Source organism: Hevea brasiliensis, chromosome 7 (assembly GCF_030052815.1).
Source record: "Hevea brasiliensis isolate MT/VB/25A 57/8 chromosome 7, ASM3005281v1, whole genome shotgun sequence".
Classification (NCBI taxonomy): domain Eukaryota; kingdom Viridiplantae; phylum Streptophyta; class Magnoliopsida; order Malpighiales; family Euphorbiaceae; genus Hevea; species Hevea brasiliensis.
Window position 1 is genome coordinate 77723543 of NC_079499.1, and position 21122 is coordinate 77744664.

Genomic DNA, 21122 nt, shown 5'->3' on the forward strand with positions numbered 1-21122 from the left:
TCAGCCTCTACCTCTACCGACTGCTCAACTGAGCGATCCCCTTCTTCCATTTTAGTTTGGAGTTAGGATATCTCCTAAACAAACAACACAAGGAGCTTTCCCTCCATTAGTTCATATTTATGATGTAATGCACTGTATGTAACAAATAAGGACATTGAGCAATGTACTTATTGAAGAAAAGACACAAATTCACAAATCAAAACATATTTCAAAAATTTGCTCTGATACTAGTAAAATATGTCACACCTTACCCCTCTATAAGGCATAACATGATCCCGTAGTATACCTAATGAATTGCCAACTCCGTCTACCGATAACCCATTAAATACACTATAAGGGATTTTAAAACAATTTTCTTACATTTTGAAATTGGTGAGCTTTTATAGCAGGTATTAAAACATTTAATTGAAGTTTAAAAACTAGTTAAAATTTTTGTTCATTTTTATTTTTACGCAAATTTTGGAAAAATTTCGGCAAAATGCTATCTATATTTGGGAAAAACAGCTCTTCAAATACCTATAAAAATGCTTCCAATAATTTATTTCATCAAACTTAACAACTACCACAACACAAATCAATATCATTTCTCCCAACTCCATAATTCAAAACAAATCTCAATTCAATTGTCATAAAAAATAATACTCAATAATTTCATTCATTTTTCGTTAAAATAAAAATTATTTACATTCATCGACCCAAAATTTATAGTAGAAAATCCAAACTAATATTATTACAAAATCTATACAACTGTTCAAAGCCCATTTATACATATACATACGGTTACATACACAAATATAAACATTACAATCAGGGTATAAAATTATACCCGACAAAACCTCGGGGCTGTAGCTCTAAGATCCTCAGCAGCTCACTCTGCTACTCCTCTAGTCTTTCTATCTGCGACAGCAATAACAGCCATCGCTGAGTGCTATGACTCAGTGGTGCACAACATACTAAAATGACATTTTATGCATAACTCAAATAATATTTATTCAAATACAATACTGAGCATGAAAAGTGGATATAAAAGACAATTGATAATTTTAATCAAAATAGTCTCATTTCGGAAGTCTCAAAACAATTTCATAAAAATATACAGTTATATCATGCCATTCAGAACAATATTCATCTCAATAACCGGAGGCTTATGAGAAATCATAAGGCTAGCTAGCTCAATCTATGGGTACCCATTCAATTTCTTCCTCTACTGGCACACACCTCAACACTTCAGCTAGAGAGGGAATCAAAATTCAAAACTAATTCCTTCCACTAGTCATGCTAGTGAGGCATTCAAATTTATGGTCATGACACTGTGGTTTCAAAACTGTCTTAACCATTTACCAAACATTTACTGACAGTTAAAACATAGATCATTAAATTTCCAACAATTTAAATCAAAAGCATAGTGTACATTTCAATCACCCTTTTTCAATATAAATAAGTCACAATTCATTTCATGTACTTTGCAAAAAGAAATTTTAAACAATATTTATGTTGTGCACAAATCTTTTGTGAGTAACCTATTGGTCTTGACTCGATGCCTCGGGTTCTTTCTCGGTATTCTTTTCAACTAAAACACACAATTTTACAGTGTTTCAGTATCATAATTTATCATAAGTCCAAAAACAATTTCAAATCTAATTATTTCTAGCTTTAATATACTTAACTTGATGTTCTTTAAAATTTGTATTTTGGGGTTACTATTCAAGTCAATTTATTGACTTTCTCATGCTTAATAGGTATAGGGATTTCAATTTCACCCACATAATAGATTTTGGTTACCTAATTTGTGGTTTTGGTTGTTTCCTCAAATTTTACGTCTCTTAGGTGAAATTTCCAAATTTCAGATTTTATGTCCTATATTGCACTATTCCATTGGTCAAGTTGCTGAGGTAATTTGGCTTAGTTTTCTTCATAGACGTTGTTTCTTATTGTCTTAACGTTATTTCCCTTTTTGAATCACTCCATTTGGAGTTTTGTAGCCCAAGATATGACTATTTGAATGGAGCTGGCCGTATTTGGTGTTACCCAGAATTCTGGGCATTTTCTGGATATTGGCAGTTTTTAGTGTGCTGACTGCAGTGAGTTTGTAGATAGGTTATGGTCAAAATTTTGATTTGTTCTCTTCACGAAAGTTGTAGGGATATGTCTCAGCTTTCCATCGGTATAAGATTCAAGTCATTTGGACCTTCCTAGACCAAGTTATGGTCATTTATGTAACATCTGTTCATTTGGTCATTTTTGTACAGGGTAGTGTGCCCAAATCCGGATTTGGCCTAATTGTTCATTAAGTTGTGGTCATTTTTAGGGCATGATTCCTGGATGAAAAATGGTTTATTTTGTGTCTAGTTTCATTCCCAATTAACTTCACACTGATTGGGTTGGTAAATTTTTAGTTTTGGTCCCTGAAAGGGACCTAGTTCAAGCTATCTGCATATTGACCTTAACCAATCCAATTTGAAACTTTGTTATAACAATTCACATGCACCACAAATGGTTACAATTGACCATTTCTCAATTCAAGTAAGGTCATTTACATCAATTGACTATTTTCTACAATTTTTATTCCAAATCCTAAGTGCCAAGAACCCTAATTTACTAATTGTTACATCTCACTAAATCAAAGTATATAAACATGATCAATCAACTCATTCAAGCTCATGTTCACCTTTAATTCAATAAAACTCAATCAATTCCTACCACATCTCAAGTTGACTAAATTTCCATGGAATTCTATACATGTTATTTTTTTTTCATTTTTAGCAATTTCTAACTTAATTCTTATGTTATACATTAATATAAAAAGAGAAAATAACTTCACTAACCTTATATGAGGCTTTCCTAACTTCTTATTTCTTCAATATTCTTCGAATTTTCTCTTTCAAATCTTTTTCTTGAAGCTCAATTTGAGGATTTCTACAAGTTTTCTAAGGGATTTATGTGGTAATTTAGGGTTACAAAAGCTCAAAGTGAGATTTCATGGAGGGAAGGAAAAGAAAAATGAGAGAGAAGAGAGAAAATACGTTCACGGCAAGAAGAAGAAGAAAATAGAAAAAAGATTTCCTTTTAATTTTCTTTATTTGTCTCTTTGCAAATATCCATAATTAAATAATTAGAATTTAAATTTGTTGATGTTGTCATGCTTACATGGGCCTTATGATGTCATAAGTCTTTTTAATTTAATTTTCTTTTCCTTTTATTTTTCCCATACTTCTTTAATTTAATTCCATATTTCAAAATTTTCTTTTCTCTGATTTATTGGACAGTTAGGTCAGGAGTCAACTCTGAAGGAGTGGAAGCATGAAAAACATAAGTTTAGATCATTGAATTAAAATTTTTTCTTCTAGGGTATCATGCATCATGCAAGATTCATTATTTATCTATTTGATTTCAATGTTAAACAACATATTGAAACTCTTTTAATATATTTTTGGATCTATATTTGCCATTTAAGATTTTAGAATTAATAGATTAATTCATTAGAACCCTAGATTAGATCAAGAATAAGTGCACTAATCTTTTGATACACTGCAGTTGTATTTGGCACCTTTGGGATGCGCCTAGGACACCAGATGTAAAATCCTTCCTGTACGTGTTCTATATGTTCTATTGCTCTGGTGACCTAATGTCAGTCCGGGCAAGTCAGGATGCTTGGAACTACACTTCGGTTATAGTGAATAGATATATAATGATGAAATAAATAAAAAGAAAATGCAAGAAAAATTAAAGAAAAATAAAAGAGAGGAAATGAAACTAAGTTAAACGAGCCGGCTTCGTAGCGATGGGTGACTGCACTGGGAAGTTACGGCGAAGCTAATTACCGACCGCAGGACCGCATGAAACCCTCAGAATTATATTTCGGGACATAATTAAAGGTTTATTGAAATGTAATTGACACTAAAAATATCAAAGAAAAATTAATAAATTAGTGCAAAGAAAAATAAAAAACATCGAGAAACAGACAAAAATCGGTGTTACCGAAAAATTGGGAATACAAAACGAAGAAGGGCATTTTGGTCATTTGACACCTAGAGTTGCCTTTTAACCTCAATGTCCATTAAAAATAAATGATATTACACTTTCAAAATGTCATGAAAAATTAAAATGAGGTACATTATACGAATGGTGAAAGAAATGGGGCTTAAAATCCAAATAATGAAACTTTGAATAATTAAACAATAAAAGAAACCTTACTGCTCCACTAACCATGAATTATGGGACTTAAATAAAGCAAAGTGGACAAAATTTCAGTCCATCTTCATCCTCCCAAATAACCAGCCGAAGTTCACCATGGAAGAAACTCCATTTAAGTCCACCATGGCCAAATGAGTTCCATCACCATGCACCATTGATTTAGCCATTCTTTCCACTTGGTTTCTTAATTAAAGCTTGCATACTCACCTTGAGGAAGCTTTTGGGAGCAAGAAGGAAGGGATTTAGTGAGTTTTTAACAAGCTCCAAATGAAGTAAGTGTCCAAATTGTGACACCCCTTACGCGTCTACAGTGTAGCCGAGCAAGTTATGCCACTCAGTATGCCGGAGCACCAATTTATGTTTCTATTATAATTTATCCCTTTTAATTCATTTATTTTCAATTTTGATAAATCTGAAATTTTATACAAATTTTACAGAAAAATCTAGCAGAGTGCCGACTGTAAATTGGAAAAACAGTTCTTCTGAACCTGTTTAAAAACACTTCCAATATAATTTCCAAATCCAAACTCCATTATACACTGTAACACCCCTATGTTCGGTAGTGCGTTCTACTGTTCCGGTGACCAGTGTTGTCCTGACAGCTAGGATGCCTAGAACTACACTTTGATATGAGGGAGGAGACATAGAATAATGAAATACAAGAAAAGAAAATACAAGAAAAACAAGGAAAAATAATAGTAAAGAAATGTAACCAAGTTAAGCGAGCCGAGAACCCTAGCGATGGGTGACCGCACCGGAAAGTCACGGCGTGGACCGTTGACTAGCCCTGGACTGCGGGGAACCCTGGGAAATATTTTTAGGACTTAAAGAGACATCAATTGAAGTATAAATATCATTAGAAATGTTAAAGAAAAATTAATTAATTAGTACAAAGAAAAGTGAGAAATCGAAAAACAGACAAAACCCGATATTACCGAAAAATCATGAATGCAACCCGAACAGGGGCATTATGGTCATTTGACATCCCGAATTGTCTTTTGACCTAAATTTCCATTAAAAATAAATAATATTACACTTGGAAAATATAATGAAAAATTAAATTGGTGGCACCTAAAGTAAATAGCAAAAATGAAGGGTTTAATGTGGAATAAATGGGAGTTAAACTTATTATATGATTTAAATTGTGTGAGTGGACCACTAGGGATTAAATTAAACACTAAATGGCAGGTGTAAGTCCATAATACAAGCTGAAATCTTCATCTTCTCCATTTCCCTCAACCTTGCCGAAATGAAGAAAGATAAAACCTCCATTGCCGTTTGCATGAAGCTCAATTAATCTCCTCATTTCACTTCCAATCATCTAGGTTTCTTCATTAAAAATTGTCCCCACATCACAAGGAAGAGCTTGATACCAATATTAAGAAGTTTTAGTGAAGATTAAACAAGTCCCAACAATAGGTAAGTTTGAGATTTTGAATATTGCTTTGTTAAACTTTGCATACATGTTATGGGTGTGTGCTTTGTGAAGGAATTTTTAAGTTTTGAGAAGTTCTTGATATATCCAGTTTGGACAGCCATGGAGTTGTATAATTGATGATTTATTCTTACATTTATTTGATGGGAAATTATGTTGAGTAGGGTGATTAATGTCCTAGTAAGTTAATTCCATGTATATATGTGGTGATTGTGCAATTGGGAAGGAAGTTGACGAATTATGGGACACTTTGGCATTGTGGAGCATTTTGGCAGCTTTGGGACTCCTTAATGAATGTTTGAATTCATGGAGATATTGGATAAATTGTGATATTGAGGATTGATGAATATGTATGTAAATGGGTTGTGTAAAGTGTATGTAAGAATTAGAAATGTTTATGTGTATATGTGGTTATATTTGGACTTTGTGAGTTAGAGTTTCATTTGGTGTGTTGTGGATGTTTGTATTCTGCCCAAATTTATTTTTATGTGAAGTGGTAAATGGTTTTGGTAATGTACCAAAACAGAATGGGGTTGAGAGGTGGATTTGTAGCAAGGTAAATGTGTAATGAATAGATGTTTAAGCAATGTAATTAAGGGCAGTGTGCATTTTAACCTATAAAACTAAATGTGTAACTCCAATTGGTATGAGACCAATTGGAGGTGAGACTAGGCACAAAATGTGCCAACTTTCATTGAGAAAGCATACCAAAATTCTGCTTGCAAGGTAGCATGAAAAATGACCAATTCGGATTAAGTGCAAATGAGGCCTGAAAATTGACTAATTGGGCAGCAGTTAGTGTTTAGGCCATAACTCACTCAAAACAGGTCCAATTGATCTGAAATTTTAACCATTAATAGTTAAGACCCATACCTACAAGTCTCATGAAGACACCAAAGCCCAGATATGACCATAAGCAAGTCAAACAGCTTGCACAAGTTCGGGTCCAAAAATTGGCCGAACCAAAGTTGACCAAATTTGACCTAAAATGACCTAATTTAATGCTATTTGACCAGCAATAGTAAAATGACCATAACTTGGTCTACATAACTCAGAATGACCTAAACTTTTGCCCCGCGTTCCATAAGACATAGATCTACAAGTTTGTAGTTTTGACCGAAACCCGAAAACCGAGGGAACTAGGTCGTCCGGCTAGGTCAAATTAGTATACCGGAATCCAGCAAGTTGTAATAAAATGTACTAAAGAAGGAAATGAAATTGGTAACATGTACCAACCGTAAAAGACTATCGAATGTGACATATTAATGACACTAAAACCTAATTTATCTAGAACGCATCGAGGGTCGATATATTAGGTGATTAAGCAAATAATAGCTTTCAGTGAATTACTTATCAAGCATTATCGATAGAGATAGTTTAATTTAGTACTGAAACACTTCAAATTGTGTTTCTCAGTTAGTAAAGACTCAGGAAAAGGGAAGGAAACACTTAGTCCAAACCAGGAGACAGTTATCAGAGGTTTGTGCACAACAACTATTTCATTTGAATTTTTCAATTGAAATGAATTATGACTATTTATACATTATTGTTTTAAATTGTGGAAATGTGTTTGAATGGATATTTATTGCTTGAAAAGCATTATAAATGATTTGAAAACTGTGAGAAATTATTTGAATGATATTGATGGATACTTATTGATTGAAAAGTATTGGAAATGGTTTGAAACCACAGCTATCATGTATATTGATTGTATTCCTCGCTAGCTTGTCTTGTGGGACGAATTGAATTCCCTCTTTGGCTGAAGTGTTGAGGTGTGTGCACATTGGGACAGATTGGATGAGTACTCATATTTTTGCTAGCTTGCTATGTTATTCCTCATTAGTCATCGACTTTTGGGACGAATTGAATACCTCATTAGCCATCGGCTTTTGGGACGGATTGAACTTTGGAACATGGTTAAGCTGTGTGTGATTTATTGATTTGTATTATGAGATTGTGAAATGGAGTTAAATCCTTATTGACATTTACCGTCTTTTGAAGTTAACTATGTTTTAATCTCTGAGATTTATTGTGATATTGTGTTAAATTTCTTCTGACACTCATTGTCTTGAATTTAACTATGATTTTACATATCCATCATTTAAATGATTTATGAATTGTGATTTAAGTTGTATTTGGTTAATGTTGTGCACCACTGAGACATTGTCTCAGCGATAGCTTTTTATTGTTGTCGCAGGTAAACAGACAGACAGGGTAGCAGACTAGGCTACTAGTACCTCCAGCGAGAGATTACCGGGTATAATGAGTATACCAACATTTTGCATTTTGTACTGTAATGTATGACCACTGTATGTACATATTGTTTTTGGTTTTGAGCAGTTATAAATTAAAATTGTACATTGAAGTTGTAAAGTAAATTATGAGTTATTTTGACTTGTAAAAATTGTATTATATTTCTTTTATCTCAGTCTTTGAAAAATCACTGTGGATTTGAGTTGATAAATATGTTGTGTTGAGAAATATGTTGAAGTTGAGATTTGAAAAAATATTGAAGTGCTTTTTATAGGTTTTTTGAAGAACTGTTTTATCCAAAATACAGATGGAACTCTGCCAAAATTTTTATAGAAATTCCAAATAATTCAAATGTGTTAGTTCTATCACTTCAGTTCAAAAAGGTTTTTAACACCTGTAAATAGTGCTCACCACTGTAAAAGAAGTAAGAAAAGTTTTTAAAATCCCTTGTAGTGTATTTAATGGGTTATCAGTAGACGGAGTTGGTAATTCATTAGATATACTACGGGATCATGTTATGCCTTACAGAGGGGTAGGGTGTGATATGTTTTAGTGGTATCAGAGCACAGTTTTTAAATTCTATTTTCACCTTTTATTTGAAAATTCTTTCTTCATAGTACAACTGCTCAACATCATTGTTTGATACATACAGTACATTACATTATAAATATGCACTAACGGGAGGAAATCTCCTTATGTTATTTGTTCAGGAGATCTAAAATCCTCGCATTGACTATGGAAGAGGGTGATCGTTCAGTCGATCAATCTATTGAGGCTGAGGTGCAAGGGGATGCCCCAAGCCTACATAATGTCAGTGGTTCAGCAACACCACCCCTCTGATCTGCAGTTTCTGCTCAGTTCACTCGTGAGATGGCTGCAATGTTCCAACAAATGGTCGTAATGTGCCTACTCAAGTCCCAATCTGAGACACGGTGGTACAACCACAATCTCCTACTAGGCAGTATGATAAATTGATGAAGTATGGGGCTACAGAGTTCAAGGGGACAGTAGATCCTCTAGAGGCTGAACAGTGGTTAGAAAGGATGGATAGGGTATTCAAGAAACTGCATTGCACAGAGGAGCTCAGATTCGAATACTCTATATCTTTGTTACAGGGGGATGCTTATTACTGGTGGAAAACCATTCCCCATAGTCTGGTAGAACCTGCAGTGCTAACATGGAATGACTTTCTAAGGGAATTTAGACAGAAATATGTCCCTGATGCTTATGTAGACCATAAGTTACAAGAATTCCTAAGTATGAAATAGGGGAGCAGATCAGTGGCTGAGTATGAAAGAGAATTTTCCCGCCTGACCCATTATGCAGTAAGTTTACTTGCTACTAGCAGGGAGAGATGTAAGAGGTTTGAAACCGGCTTGAAGCCCAGTATCAGACTACAAGTAGTCGGATTCAAACACACTAACTTCTCTGAACTTATTTCTCAAGCTCTAGAGTTAGAAAGAATTGAGTTTGAAGATGCTCCTGAGAAAAAGAAATCAGAGAAGGCAGAGAAAGAGGGAAAATCTGTAGAACAGAGTTCCAGTGGTCCTACTAGAAAGAGGAAGAATCATGGGGGACATGGCAGAGGTGGCAAGAAGTCTGGTAGGGGAAGATATTCAGGACAGAGACCTCCCCTATCCGGTCGTGAGTACAGAGGTTCCTACCCTCCCCGCCAATGTGAGACATGTGGAAGAAATCATGGTGGGATCTGCTACAAGGCTATTGGAGCCTGTTATAACTGTGGAGGCACAGGACACTTTGCCAAGGACTGCACCAGTAGTCACAGAGTTGGACCACCTCCTACTACTGCAGAAGGGTCAGTTCAGAGCCCTGTCACTAGAAGTTCACAACCACCCAACAGAGGTAGAGGCAGGGGTAGAGGTAGCCCAGCAGACAGCCAAGGCACAGTGAAACAATCAGAGCAAGACAGTGCTCCAGTCAGAATGTATGCAATGAGACAGAGGGAAGAGGCCGAGACATCTGACGTTGTAGCTGGTACCTTCTCAACTTTTAACCAAGATGTGTTTGTGTTATTTGATCCGGGTTCTACCCATTCTTATGTGAGTGCTAGCATCATTGATTGCATTGCTATTCCATGTACAAAAATGGACTTTGAGGTGCTAGTAACAAGTCCGTTAGGATAGGAAGTCAAGGTTAATAGAATGTATAGAGATTGTCCTTTGGTAATCCAAGGACACACTTTCCTGTCTGATTTCATTGAAATGCCCTTCAGAGATTATGATATCATCTTGGGCATGGATTGGTTAGCTAGGCATCATGCCATGATTGACTGTAGGCTGAAGACAGCCACTTTTGGCCTTCCTCAGTACAGAGATGTGGTAATACATGGGGAAAGACAGTTATTGCCATCAAAAATCATTTCGGCTGCACTAGCTAGAAGGATGATCAGAAAGGGGTGTGAAGCCTACTTGGCACATGTGGTAGACACCCAAGTGGGGAGTCCAGCATTGAAGGACATCCCTACAGTATATGACTTTTCCAGATGTGTTTCCTGATGAATTGCCAGGATTACCTCTGGAAAGAGAAGTGCAGTTTGAAATTAATGTTATGCTTGGTGTGGAACCAATCTCCATAACGCCATACAGAATGGCACCAGCAGAGTTGAAGGAGTTGAAGATACAATTGCAAGAATTACTTGAAAAGGGCTTCATCCGCCCTAGTGTGTCACCTTGCGGAGCACCAGTGTTGTTTGTTAAGAAGAAGGATGGTACTCTCCGCTTATGCATTGACTACCGGCAGTTGAATAAGGTGATAATAAAGAACAGATATCCATTGCCTCGCATGGATGATTTGTTTGATCAGTTGAAGGGTGTAGCTATATTCTCCAAAATTGATCTGCGATTTGGCTATTATCAGTTGAAGGTGTAAGAGCAGAGTATTCCAAAAACTGCTTTTAGAACTTGGTATGGCCACTATGAGTTTCTAGTAATGACATTCGGGTTAACAAATGCTCCAGCTGCTTTTATGGATCTGATGAACACTATCTTCAGACCATATCTTGATCAATTTGTGGTGGTGTTTATTGATGACATTTTGATATATTCAAGGAATGCAGAGGAGCATGACAGACATCTGCGGATTGTACTACAGACTTTAAGGGAGAAACAGCTATACGCCAAATTGTCGAAATGTGAATTTTGGCTGAAGGAAATCTCCTTTTTGGGACATGTTGTGTCAGCTGAAGGGATCAAGGTAGATTCCAGCAAGGTAGATGCTATCCTTAATTGGAAGCCGCCCAGGAATATCACAGAAGTTCGCAGTTTTCTGGGTTTAGCTGGATATTACCGTCGGTTTGTGAAGGGGTTTTCTATGCTATCTTCTCCACTGACCAAACTCCTTTGGAAAGATGTAAAATTTCAGTGGACTGATAAATGCCAGCAAAGTTTTGATGAGTTGAAGAGGTGTTTGACTGAAGCTCCAGTCCTCACTTTACCTACACCGGGTAAAGAATACACAGTTTATAGTGATGCTTCTCACAATGGGCTAGGCTGTGTACTGATGCAAGATCGGAATGTCATTGCTTATGCATCACGCTAGCTGAAACCGAATGAGAGGAACTACCCAACACATGATCTGGAGCTAGCAGCTATTGTTTTTGCTCTGAAGATCTGGAGACACTATTTGTATGGAGAGAAATGCTACATTTACACAGATCACAAGAACTTGAAGTACTTAGGCACCCAGAAGGAATTAAATTTGAGGCAGAGGAGATGGTTAGAACTCATCAAAGATTGTGATTGCTTAATAGACTATTAGCCAGGGAAAGCACATGTGGTGGCTGACGCCTTAAGTCGCAAGACTATGGCAAGTCTCAGAGTTTCTCCTTTGTCCATGGTATGTGAATTGAAAGCACAGCATACCAGTTTAGAGATTAATAATGAGGGACAGACAGTAGTTGCTTGGCATGTACAGCCAGTGTTGATTGATCATATCAGAATGGCTGCTCAGAGTGATGAAAAATATCAGAAGCTACTGAAAGAAGTCCAGCAGGGCAAGAAACCTGAATTTTCTGTGAGAGATGATGGTTTATTGCTACATCAGGGCAAAATGTGCGTTCCTAATGATGCTGAATTGAGACAGATCATTATGAAGGAAGCACATGAGTCTCCATTTGCTATGCACCCTGGTGGAACTAAAATGTACAGAGGGCTGAAAGAGCATTACTGGCGGATGGGTATGAAGAGAGATATAACTGAATTTGTTTCCAAATGCCTAACTTGTCAGCAAGTAAAGGCAGAACATCAAGTTCCAGCTGGTTTGTTACATCCTTTTGTCAGTACCAGAGTGGAAATGGGAACGGATAACTATGGATTTTGTTACAGGACTTCCAAGGACACAGAGTAGTCATGATGTAGTATGGGTTATAGTTGATAGATTGACCAAGTCTGCTCACTTTTTGCCAGTGCGGATGGACTATAGCCTGGAAAGATTGGCCAAATTGTACATATATGAGATTGTAAAATTGCATGGAGTGCCAGTGTCAATTGTATCTGACAGAGATCCTAGGTTCACTTCTAGATTCTGGGGTAGTATTCAGAGAGCCCTAGGAACTAGATTGAACTTCAGCACAGCATTCCACCCACAGACAGATGGCCAGTCTGAGAGGGTTATTCAGATATTGAAGGATATGCTACGGGCTTGTGTGATTGAGTTTGAAGGTAGTTGGGATACACACTTGCCTTTGATTGAGTTTGCTTATAACAACAGCTACCAATCAAGCATTGGGATGCCTCCTAATGAAGCATTGTACGGCAGGAAGTGCAGAACTCGCTTATATTGGGATGAAGTAGGTCAAAGGAAGATGATTGGACCAGAAATTGTTCAGCAGACAGAGGAAAATAATAGATTGATCAGAGATAGACTCAAGGTTGCATCAGACCATCAGAAATCCTATGTTGATTTGAAAAGAAGAGATATTGAATATGCAGTGGGTGATAAGGTATTCCTCAAAGTTTCTCCTTGGAAGAGGATTATGAGATTTGGCAGAAAGGGGAAATTGAGTCCTCGTTTCATCGGACCATATGAGGTTCTGGAAAGAGTGGGTCCTTTGGCATATCGGTTGGCATTACCTCCAGAGCTAGCAAGGATACACAGTGTCTTCCATGTGTCCATGTTAAGGAGGTATAGATCTGACCCATCTCATGTACTATCAGTTGAAGAGATTGAGGTAAATCCAGACCTCTCATATGAGGAAGAACCCATAAAAATTCTGGCTTATGAGGTGAAGTAGCTGAGGAACAAACAGATACACCTAGTTAAAGTGCTGTGGAACCATCATTCAGGCCAAGAAGCTACTTGGGAACGTGAAGAGCATATGAGGAGACAACACCCACAGCTGTTCAGAGACTAATGCCAGGTAAAATTTCGAGACGAAATTTATTTGAAGGGGGGGAGAATTGTAACACCCCTATGTTTGGTAGTGCGTTCTACTGTTCCGGTGACCAGTGTTGTCCGGACAGCTAGGATGCCTAGAACTACACTTTGATATGAGGGAGGAGACATAAAATAATGAAATACAAGAAAAGAAAATACAAGAAAAACAAAAGAAAAATAATAGCAAAGAAATGTAACCAAGTTAAGCGAGCCGAGAACCCTAGCGATGGGTGACCGCACCGGAAAGTCACGGCGTGGACCGTTGACTAGCCCTGGACTGCGAGGAACCCTGGAAAATATTTTTAGAAATTAAAGAGACATCAATTAAAGTATAAATATCATTAGAAATGTCAAAGAAAAATTAATTAATTAGTATAAAGAAAAGTGAGAAATCGAAAAACAGACAAAACCCGGTATTACCGAAAAATCGGGAATGCAACCCGAACAGGGGCATTATGGTCATTTGACATCCCGAATTGTCTTATGACCTAAATGTCCATTAAAAATAAATAATATTACACTTGGAAAATATAATGAAAAATTAAATTGGTGGCACCTAAAGTAAATAGCAAAAATGAAGGGTTTAATGTGGAATAAATGGGAGTTAAAATTATTATATGATTTAAATTGTGTGAGTGGACCACTAGGGATTAAATTAAACACTAAATGGCAGGTGTAAGTCCATAATACAAGCTGAAATCTTCATCTTCTCTATTTCCCTCAACCTTGCCGAAATGAAGAAAGATAAAACCTCCATTGCCGTTTGCATGAAGCTCAATTAATCTCCTCATTTCACTTCCAATCATCTAGGTTTCTTCATTAAAAATTGTCCCCACATCACAAGGAAGAGTTTGATACCAATATTAAGAAGTTTTAGTGAAGATTAAATAAGTCCCAACAATAAGTAAGTTTGAGATTTTGAATATTACTTTGTTAAACTTTGTATACATGTTATGGGTGTGTACTTTGTGAAGGCATTTTTAAGTTTTGAGAAGTTCTTGATATATCCAGTTTGGACAGCCATGGAGTTGTATAATTGATGATTTATTCTTACATTTATTCGATGGGAAATTATGTTGAGTAGGGTGATTAATGTCCTAGTAAGTTAATTCCATGTATATATGTGGTGATTGTGCAATTGGGATGGAAATTGACGAATTGTGGGACACCTTGGCATTGTGGAGCATTTCGGCAGCTTTGGGACTCCTTAATGAATGTTTGAATTCATGGAGATATTGGATAAATTGTGATATTGAGGATTGATGAATATGTATGTAAATGGGTTCTATAAAGTGTATGTAAGAATTAGAAATGTTTATGTGTGTATGTGGTTGTATTTGGACTTTGTGAATTAGAGTTTCATTTGGTGTGTTGAGGATGTTTGTATTCTGCCCAAAATGATTTTTATGTGAAGTGGTAAATGGTTTTGGTAATGTACCAAAACAGAATGTGGTTGAGAGGTGGATTTGTAGCAAGGTAAATGTGTAATGAATAGAAGTTTAAGCAATGTAATTAAGGGCAGTGTGCATTTTAACCTATAAAACTAAATGTGTAACTCCAATTGGTATGAGACCAATTGGAGGTGAGACTAGGCACAAAATGTGCCAACTTTCATTGAGAAAGCATACCAAAATTCTGCTTGCAAGGTAGCATGAAAAATGACCAATTCGGATTAAGTGCAAATGAGGCCTGAAAATTGACCAATTGGGCAGCAGTTAGTTTTTAGGCCATAACTCACTCGAAACAGGTCTAATTGACCTGAAATTTTAACCATGAATAGTTAGGACCCATACCTACAAGTCACATGAAGACACCAAAGCCCAGAAATGACCATAAGCAAGTCAAACAGCTTGCACAAATTCTGGTCCAAAAACTGGCTGAACCAAAGTTGACCAAATTTGACCTAAAATGACCTAATTTGATGCCATTTAACTAGCAATAGTAAAATGACCATAACTTGGTCTACATAGCTCAGAATGACCTAAAATTTTGCCCCGCGTTTCATAAGACATAGATCTACAAGTTTGTAGTTTTGACCGAAAACCAAGGGAACTAGGTCGTCCGGCTAGGTCAAACTAGTATACCGGAATCCAGCAAGTTGCAATAAAATGCAGTAAATAAGGAAATGAAATTGGTAACATGTACCAACCCTAAAAGACTATCGAATGTGACATATTAATGACACTAAAACCTAATTTACTTAGAACGCATCGAGGGTCGGTATATTAGGCGATTAAGCAAATAATAGCTTTCAGTGAATTACTTATCAAGCATTATCGATAGAGATAGTTTAATTTAGTACTGAAACACTTCAAATTGTGTTTCTCAGTGAGTAAAGACTCAGGAAAAGGGAAGGAAACACTGAGTCCATACTAGGAGACAGTTATCAGAGGTTTGTGCACAACAACTATTTCATTTGAATTTTTTAATTGAAATGAATTATGACTATTTGTACATTATTGTTTTAAATTGTGGAAATGTGTTTGAATGGATATTTATTGCTTGAAAAGCATTGTAAATGATTTGAAAACTGTGAGAAATTATTTGAATGATATTGATGGATACTTATTGATTGAAAAGTATTGGAAATGGTTTGAAACCACAGCTATCATGTATATTGATTGTATTCCTCGTTAGCTTGTCTACTAGGACGAATTGAATTCCCTCTGTGGCTGAAGTGTTGAGGTGTGTGCCTGTTAAGGACGAATTGGATGAGTACTCATATTTTTGCTAGCTAGCTATGTTATTCCTCATTAGTCATCAACTTTTGGGACGAATTGAATACCTCATTAGCCATCGGCTTTTGGGACGAATTGAACTTTGGAACATGATTAAGCTGTGTGTGATTTATTGATTTGTATTATGAGATTGTGAAATGGAGTTAAATCCTTATTGACATTTACCGTCTTTTGAAGTTAACTATGTTTTAATCTCTGAGATTTATTGTGATATTGTGTTAAATTCCTTCTGACACTCATTGTCCTGAATTTAACTATGATTTTACATATCCATCATTTAAATGATTTACGAATTGTGATTTAAGTTGTATTTGGTTAATGTTGTGCACCACTAAGACATTGTCTCAGCGATAGCTTTTTATTGCTTTCGCAAGTAGACAGACAGACAGGGCAGCAGACTAGGCTGCTAGTACCTCCAGCGAGATATTACTGGGTATAATGAGTATACCAACATTTTGCATTTTGTACTGTAATGTATGACCACTGTATGTACATATTGTTTTTGGTTTTGAGCAGTTGTAAATTAAAATTGTACATTGAAGTTGTAAAGTAAATTATGAGTTATTTTGACTTGTAAAAATTGTATTATATTTCTTTTATCTCAATTTTTGAAAAATCACTGTGGATTTGAGTTGATAAATATGTTGTGTTGAGAAATATGTTGAAGTTGAGATTTGGAAAAATATTGAAGTGCTTTTTACAGGTTTTCTGAAGAACTGTTTTATCCAAAATACAGATGGCACTCTGCCAAAATTTTTACAGAAATTCCAAATAATTCAAATGTGTTAGTTCTATCACTTCAGTTCAAAAAGGTTTTTAACACCTGTAAATAGTGCTTACCACTGTAAAAGAAGTATGAAAAGTTTTTAAAATCCCTTGTAGTGTATTTAATGGGTTATCAGTAGATGGAGTTGGTAATTCATTAGATATACTACGGGATCATGTTATGCCTTATAGAGGGGTAGGGTGTGACATACACATTTTAAGTCAATCTCAAAATCTCAATCTCAAATCACAATACTATTTTCAAAACTTTTCTGTTTACTTCATCGCATATTCATAAATATTTCTCAACATTTCATTTATCAACATACATTATACAGAAAATTTCGATAACATGAAATTTCATATATTTACATTATTACATAATTACAACAGTTGATAGCTACAATCCCAAAACTAATACATAATACAAAATGCAAAATACAAAATGCTTCCCAAAATCCTAATGTCTTACCATATGCAGTGCAGATGTGAGGTGACTCTGGACCCCGGATGTAGCTCTGAAGGCTCACTCTGTCTGATGTCTACCGGGCTCCCCAGCTAGGTCTTCAGTACCTGCGCGTGGCAAAAGCGACGCGCTAAGCAATTCTGCTTAGTAGTGACAATATAAAATAAAATAAAATATAATAAAAATAAGTATGCAGAATGTATGTTACATTTTTTTAGTACACTTAATTTCTGATATTATTTGCAGTGTTATTCAAATAAAATTTGGTAAGGTTTATTATCATTGCTCGAGTAACCTATATTAGTCGACTGGACTGGATAAACGGGTAAACTGGCACTAGGTACTAATTACCTCGGACCTTAACACCATCGGTCACATTGTGTCTCCCGGTGTGCAATAGAACAGCTAACAAGCTATAATAATTATCAGGGTTAAAACCCAAGTATATCAACTAAAATAACATAGCCAAAGGCTATTATGTTATAGAATGGCATGGGAAGCCATGAAACAAAGAATGGCATGAAGCCATATGCAGTACTGCTAACATAACTCTATTGGCATGCCAACCTATCCAAACCAATCACATTAGGCCTACTAATTCCTTGGAATTGAAATTTTATGGTTACTATTCATTTCACTGGTCAACCAAAATGTTGACTTTTGCATTGACAATAGATATATTGGTTTAAATATCATGAACATACCACATTTTGCATTTTAAACTTGTTGGTATTGGTTGCAAATACCATTTCTGAGCTTAATGTTAATTGGACAGAATTTTCAGTTTTCATGCTTTGGGTTTACTGTTCCATTAGTCATTTTTTCAATGGGAATTTGGAAAAATGATCAACATGAAAGTTTTTCTGTATTTTGTCTAGTTGCATTTCCTATTTTGAATCACTCCATTTGAAGTTTTGTAACTCAAGTTATGGCTCAAAAACCACAACTGGCCGGATTGAAATTTTTCCAGAATTTCTGGACTGACCAAATCTACAGTGTTAGGAATAGTAACTACAACTCACTTTTTGAATATGTTCTGGTCATAATTTGGGTTAGATTTCTTCATGAAAGTTGTTGGTCTATATCTCAGCTTATTGCTGGTAAAATTTCAGGTCAATTAGACCTTTCTACGCTGAGTTATGGCCAAATGACCAAACACTGTTCATTTAGTCATTTTGCCCAGGTAGACTGCAGGTCACCCGGATTAGGGCAAACTTTTGGTCAACTTGTTTTAGTTTTCTGGGTATGGTTTCTTCACCAAAGTTGAGCCATTATGTGTCTAGTTTCATGTCCAATTGGCCTTGCACCAATTGAACCTCTACAATTCATGTTATTACTGCCCAAACCTGCTGGACTCATGTTCAGTCCTGCAGGGTAACAAGGGCAACCACACCAAACCCAAATCCCACTACACAATTCACTTCATTTTTTATTCAAACCAAACCAAATGGTCACTAAATGACCATTAAAACCTACCTCCATTATCACATGTTTAAAGTCTTATTTTTCACCCCAAACCCTAACTCAAATATCACAAACCATGCATTATCATGGCATTTCATCAATCCATTCAATTCATGCATATTGAGGGTAGCCAAACTATCATTTTAACTCCATAAAACTCATCACAATCTTGCCCTAACCATGGCTGCAAAAAATCATGGGTTGGCATATAAATGGTATTCAACAAATTTTCTTTATAAATTGCACTCATATATTGTCCTTAACATGAATTTAAGGTGAAAAATAAGGTTAGGTCACTAACCTCTATGGAGTGAAGTTTCCCCACTTACTAGGGTTCTTGCTTTCCTTTTCTTTTTGCTCCCAAAAAATTCACCAAGATGCAAGAACACTTTTTTGTGTTGCTAGGTTATAGTTTTGTTGGGTAGAAGTTAGTAAAATCAAGCTTTGAAAAAGCTTGAAAATGGGGTTATGGAGGAGGGTCACGGCAAGGAAGAAGAAAGGGAGAGAGAGATCTGATTTTTTGTTCATTTTCAGCCCATTTTGTCTCTTTAAGATAAGTTTATGCCATGTGTCTACATTGGATAGGTTGGGAGAATCTTAATGACATCATTATGATGTCATAAGTCCATTTTCTTTCATTTTCTCTCCATTTATTGTCTATTTAATTGCAATTAAATTTTGAACAACATTTATTCATATTCTATGTTATAGAAATTATTTATTTAATTGGACAAGTTGGCCAAAAATCATCTCTGAAGACAAAATGACCAAAATGCTCTCCATTTAGCTTAACGAGCCAAAATTATCTGTACCGATTGAAAAATTTTTCTAAATATTTTCATGGCATTCTAATGCCATAAGAACCTCAATAACCATTCTCTGGAGTCTCAATAATTATTTTATAATTTTTCTCCCTGGTCTAGGGCTCTTAGTTGCTAGAACCACAACTTCTCACTAGGTTACCCATCGCTAGGGCACCGGCTCATTTAACTTGGTTGTATTTTATTTCTAAAATTTTTTCCTAAATTTTTCTTATTAATATTTGAGTTAATTATGATTCCTCACTTTAGTTTAAATATTTTTTCGGACGTTCTAGCTGTCCAGACTGACACTGGTCACCGGAACAGTAGACTATATGGACTAGCTAAAGTGAGGATGTTACACAAATCCTCTCCCTTGCTTTAGTAAACTTCATGTTTAGGTTGAGGTGAGTTGAATGGTGAAGAGAATGGAAGAATTTATTATGTTATGGTGTTGTTCAATTTTAGCAGCCATGAGAACCTATGTTGCTTGAGTTTTTCTTACCTCTAATGGATGGAAAATAATGTTGATTTAGTCATTTTAATTTTGTAGTAATTTAGTTTTTATGTATAGTACATTGGGCACTTAAATTTGAGGGTTTGGAAAGCAATTTATATATCTTAGCAAACTGCCACTTTTGGCAGCCTTTAAATTCATGAATTAGTGTTTGGTTTCATGAATTTTCTTGATGAATTATGGTGAAGATGAATTGCGGGCATATATGTGAAGTAATGGTTGGGAGGTATATGTTATAATCAAGTATTTTCATGTATATATATTATGTTAAATTTAACTTTGCAAATTAGTATTGTATAATGTACATGAAACACTTGCATATTCTATCCAAATGGATATGATTGAGATATGATGAATGGTATAGAAGTGTTATGAATGTATATTTATAGTTTTGGGAGGAGGATAAGTGTCATTTGGAAGTGTTCTTTGTGTGCAGATTTTGTGTTGTAAAGGCATTAGGTAAATTGAGCCCTAAGTGACAATTGGTGACCCCAATTGGTATGAGGCCAATGGGAGGAGAAACAAGACACAAAATAGGCCAACTTTCATGTAGAAATGTTGCTAAAATTCTGCCTAAAAACTGACCTTAAAAATGACCTAATCCAAAGTTGGTAAGTGCAGGCCCAGATTTTTAACCATATAAACAGTAGTCACTAAGATGACCATAACTCACTCAAAACAGGTCCAAATGACCTGAAATTTTTGCTATGGAAAGCTTAGACATAGAGCTACAATTCTTAAGAAGACACCAAAGCCCATAAATGGCCAGAACCAAGTCAAATTGCTTGCTAAAGTTCGGGTACCAAAACTGCCAGAACTGAATTTAACCTAAAATTGATGAAATTTTGCACTAAAGATGCAACTTATCCAGCTTTAGTAAATTGACCATATCTTGGTCTATACAACTCATAATGACCTAAAATTTGTGCTAAAAGTTCAATAAGACATAGAGCTACAATTTTGCTTCTGTGACCAGAAGATAAAAACCAAGAGAAATAGGACTTTAAGCTAGATCAATCTAGCACACTAAAACTAAAAATTTGACATTTACATACAATGAAGCTTGAAGTAAATTGGCAATGAATGCCAACTTGTG